The sequence below is a fragment of the Esox lucius genome, chromosome 3 (assembly GCF_011004845.1).
Source record: "Esox lucius isolate fEsoLuc1 chromosome 3, fEsoLuc1.pri, whole genome shotgun sequence".
Taxonomy (NCBI): domain Eukaryota; kingdom Metazoa; phylum Chordata; class Actinopteri; order Esociformes; family Esocidae; genus Esox; species Esox lucius.
The window spans coordinates 2,197,003-2,202,108 of record NC_047571.1 but is presented as its reverse complement, the minus strand read 5'-3'; the positions used below and the strand labels follow the sequence as shown (position 1 = coordinate 2,202,108).

Here is a 5,106-nt window from a genome sequence, read left to right as displayed (position 1 = left end):
TTGTACTCCTTTCACCTTTCCAGACATGTTGGCTCCATTATCATAGCCTTGTCCTCTACAGTCTTGTAAAGGTATGCCATTGGACTGCAACACTTCTAGAATTATTTCAGAAATTTCCTGGCCTGTCTTTTTGTGAAAATCTTTGAGTGCTCTTGTAAGAGGGGATCATAATGGGCCAACAACTCAAGAGTTCCAAGAAAATTGCCATTATGTACATCATCCAAATTTGAGGTTTTGCCTCTGAATGCAAGATTTCTTGAAGCTAAATAAAGAGTTACATCTAAAAGCCTCTCTAAGATCTTGGTATGTTTCTCTGCTTCTGTCTGGAACTGTTTTTGAAGGTGCCCATCAACTCCTGTAGCTACCAATAATGAGTGCTGAAGGCTTTTCCATTTTACATAGCACTGCTTATGGGGAGTGTGTGTCTCATGTTCAGGGAACTTTCTATACATTTTTTGCCATTTGATGTCTGCCAACTTAAGTCCATCCTTGCTGTTCAGTGCACTTTTAGATGGCCTAGTCTGCTCATGTGAGAACAGAAGGCATGGGATACAGAATAGAGCATTTGCACTTTCACTGTTAATCAGCAGGTCCCTCCTAATCTTCTCCTGCCCATTGGCCGACTTAACATATTGAAGGTAGCTAGGGAATGCTTTGCCGTCCTTGTCTTTGGGTGCCATTTTGGTCAGGTCTCCACTTTGACTAGCCAGTCTGCAAACTAGAGTATCTTTCTGCTGAGCAGTTAGCTTCTCTGGCCACAGTCCTGGGTCCTCTGACAACTCCTCTTCATTTCCCTCACTTTGCCCTTCCTTTTCTCTCTCCCCAGCCTCTTCATTTCCCTCACTTTGCCCTTCCTTTTCTCTCTCCCCAGCCTCTTCATTTCCCTCACTTTGCCCTTCCTTTTCTCTCTCCCCAGCCTCCTCACTACTCTCAAATACATCTACAAGCATGAAATATACACTATTTATGTTAGCCTCAACCTTATTGTAGTCTCACATGTAATAATTCATCCTACTTGATAATAGTACTATAATAGTAGTATAATAATAGTAGTAGTATGTCGTAGTATGATAGTAGTATGATAATAGTAGACTGCTGCTCATTTCAGTTGAAACTGCTATAGCACATGATTGTTGGTAATAACTTAAAGTTGCCTCTATGAGCTCACCTTCTCTCACATCATCAGACTCGCACCCTGCCTTGTCTTCTGCATCAAGTGCAGAACTTTCTACATCAACAAGCACAGAAAATAGGTATTAGCCTCTTAACGTACAAAAAAAACAACCTACTTGTTAAAGCAAGCTCACTTTGTATTCCAAGAGCCATTTCAGTGCAAGATAAAGCGCTAAAAATAATTAAACATGTGATCAAGTATTGCGTATTATGTTGACAGTTTGGACTAAGCTTTAGGCTGTCAACCAAGTGTCCAAGTACCCACAATAGGGCGCTTAACAGAGCATGAAACGAACAAGTACAAAGATAACATAACTATTAATTGGTAGGGTTGCAAAGGGTAGGAACATTTCCGGTAAACTTCCAGTAAATTTCCAGAAACTTTCCATGGGAAGTTAAGCTGGGGAATTTTGGACATTTTGGACTTTTCACAAAAATGATGGGAATTAAAGGAAATTAGTAGAAATTAACTGGAATTTGGTGATAATTTCAACGAACTATCATATCCAAACATAAATATCAAAAATTAGTTTTTTAAAACTAATGTAAACAACATGATCTTTTATCAGATTTATTTTAGAGTAGAACTTTAAAACTTTAACTCTTGTACTGAACCATTAATTCTTCCACGGAATAACAAAAACATGAATGTTGAGTAAAATTTTACTCATCATTACACTTTATGTAGTTTGCAAGCTCAAGTGTGTCCTCAGTACTCCAGGGTTGAAGAAATCATCATTGCATGTGATGGAGGAATGCACAGTGCATGTAGGGGGCGTGGCCTCAGTTGCCCTGCAGTGTGCATGTGATTTAATAGCAGATGTATTTAAGTGTGCTGCAATAAATCTGCTTGTTTTAGCCAAGATTATGTTACAATATATTTTCCTCAACTATATTTAAGTTCCCTGTTAAAGGAATAACCTTTCAGTTATCCCATTCATTCCCTTATATTCCTGTTAACTCCCATGGAAATTTTCCAAATTTGAAAATTCCCAGAATTTTGCAACCCTATTCATTGGCTTTGATAACATCATGAATTTATTGAACATTGACTATAGCTTTTAAGCACAGCACTGTGCTGCAATGCTAGGGCTTTTCACCTAACAAAAATTATAATTTGCTTTATTGCTCAAATCAATATTACCTGTGTGCACTTGAGAACACAGTGATATTGGTAGGCACATGTGCAGAAATATAGGCAGATAATTTATTAAGGAGTTTGAGAATATATCACACATTATAAGCAATAGTAGGGCTAGTAACTTTACACTGTGCTGCCACTCTTTCCACCACTCCAATAGCACTAGGCAATAGCACACACATTGAATCAAAAGGCTTACTTATTTAAGGGAAACAACTCACAATTTGGAAGCAAGGGGGGAGCTCGCCCTTTGAGCAATGATCTCACCTCGTCTTTCCTCATTTCTGCTCTCAGTCTCAGCCTCATCTCCAGAACAGCATCCAGGACTGGCCAGTGCTGCTAGTACTGCTGGTCGTGTGTCAGAACCACTGGTTGTTTCTGAAACTGGTTAATGTTGGCAACCTGACGTTAGCTAACCTGGCCTGGCCCATCATTTACTTACAGCAACAAGCAGCCTGGTTGACAAACTAAGCTAAAGATTTAACATTAGCATACATACATTAGCAGCAGCTGTCTGGAGTTGACTACGTTAACTTTAATTGGATGTAGTGCATAACAAGCAAACTCAGTTCACCTTTTGGAAAGAAAGCAGTCATCAGCTGCATCCCCTCATTCTGCCTCCTTTCTTTTTCATTCCTTTCTTTCTGTTTTTGAAAGCCCGATTTGGGCTTTTTGCGCAACATGATCAGGCGCTCCCAGGGTCTAGACTCACTACGTTACTTGTTTGCCGCCGGCTGCGGTCTATGGGCGGCCTAAACCATTTTTTGGGGGGGGGGGGGTCCAGAGTGTCTGGCACTGAGTTCATTCTCTCATTTGGTGTTAATAATATATTTTGAAATGAATAATGACATCAATTGGAGCGCCCAATTAATTCGAAATAGGCTACAAAAATGTTTTGTACAAAAAAAAAAAAAAGGGATTTCAAAGGGCCCTCTCCCTAGACGGGGCCCTGGGTAGTCAGGTCCACTTTTCCCCCCACTACCACGCCCCTGCTCTCACCTATGGTCATGAGCTTTGGGTCATGACCGAAAGGACAAGATCCCGGATACAGGCGGCCGAAATGAGCTTTCTCCGCAGGGTGGCTGGGCGATCCCTTAGAGATAGGGTGAGAAGCTCGGTCACCCGGGAGGAGCTCAGAGTAGAGCCGCTGCTCCTCCACATCGAGAGGGGTCAGCTGAGGTGGCTTGGGCATCTGTTTCGGATGCCTCCGGAACGCCTTCCTGGGAAGGTGTTCAGGTCCCGTCCCACCGGGAAGAGACCCCGGGGAAGACCTAGGACACGCTGGAGGGACTATGTCTCCCGGCTGGCCTGGGAACGCCTCGGTGTCCCCCCGGAAGAGCTGGAGGAAGTGTCTGGGGAGAGGGAAGTCTGGGCATCCCTGCTTAGACTGCTGCCCCCGGGACCCGGCCCCGGATAAGCGGAAGATGATGCTATGCTATGCTAGTCTCTAATTTATTTATTATTTGTCAAACAAATTAAAGATTTGAATGAATCCCAGGATACATCTTCACTGTTATGTGACCCAGGTAATGTAATAACACAAGTACACAGTCTATGAAGTAAACAACACCTCTTTATTATCATAAAACATTGTCATGGTGCGGTGAGCAGCAGCGCCACCGTGCCATATATTCTCAAGTTCCCATATCACACGAACACATCCTGGACTGTCACATGTTTTCAAGCCTTCACACCAGGGGCCTGTTGCACAAAACCAGGATAAGGGATTAAGCCGGGATATCCAAGTTATCCTGGATTAATTTAGCTTTGACTTGGTTGCACAAAAGCAGGCTGAATTAAACCCAGCCAAGTAACCATGGAGATTTATTCTTTGCAGCTAGCCTGCTCCAGAGCAGGCTAACAGCCAGGCTAAGATGAATCCTGGAGTCTTGTGTTAAATCAGCTGCCGCTCTGATCCGAAATAAATGTCTTTAACAGTTGTTCCGTTGTCTTCTGAATGTTTTCTACTTTATTGTTAACATGCATTACTTGTCACTATTGCTGTGACGAGTTTGATTTAAATCCTACTACTGCAGTTTAGATGGTTTGTAATGGTTGATGAATTTGCAACGGGGATTTCAATGAAGTCAGTGATGAGGGCATTATATAAAGTCCCATTCACCTGTGTTTCTCCCTGCACCATGGCATGCCCATTTCTGAATGACGTTTTGGATGAAGAAGCGCTGATATTTAGATGTGCTTTCAAACGTGAGAGGGTGTTTCGGGACAGATCAGACCTTTTATCTTTTCCCGACGAGTACCTGCATGAGAGGTATCGATTTACTGGAGATGGAATCCGTTATTGTGTGGCACTGCGTTTTTTTAGAAGCGGCATGTTTTTATATGAAATTCTAAATAAAGGCACTATTTGCCGTTGTGTCAGAAGTGTGTTTGGCACTGAAATCCTTGGCACACATCTTTATTACCTTCGCTGGCCACAGAAGAATGTGCTTCATCAAAGAGATTTCTACAAGATTGCAGGTAACATGAATTACAGATTACAGAAACGTGTTACATTACAACAGTCACAGGATATACTCAGACTATTTTGTGTTACAGCTTTCCCTAATGTCATTGGTGCGCTGGACTGCACACAGATCCGCATTAAACGCCCCTTAGGGGCCCACGAGGGAGATTGTGTCAACAGGAAATCCTTCCACAGTATCAATGTTCAGGTAAAAATTATTTAGTTACTGTCAACTAGCCCAAATGTATTCTGTGCATGACAAGTATACTGAATAGGAAACATTGCATTGTTTCAGATGATCTGTGATGCTGCCTGCATCATTACC

General features: G+C 42.2%; 1 long non-coding RNA gene across 1 annotated transcript; it reads right to left on the bottom strand.

Moving 5' to 3' along the window:
* Window positions 1-1,068: 1,068 nt before the first annotated feature.
* LOC117594283 lies at window positions 1,069-2,982 on the bottom strand. Its single transcript, XR_004575639.1, has 3 exons — window positions 2,889-2,982; window positions 2,582-2,698; window positions 1,069-1,228 (listed from the first exon to the last, which is right to left on the bottom strand). It is a non-coding gene; the product is annotated as an uncharacterized LOC117594283 (long non-coding RNA).
* Window positions 2,983-5,106: the final 2,124 nt, after the last annotated feature.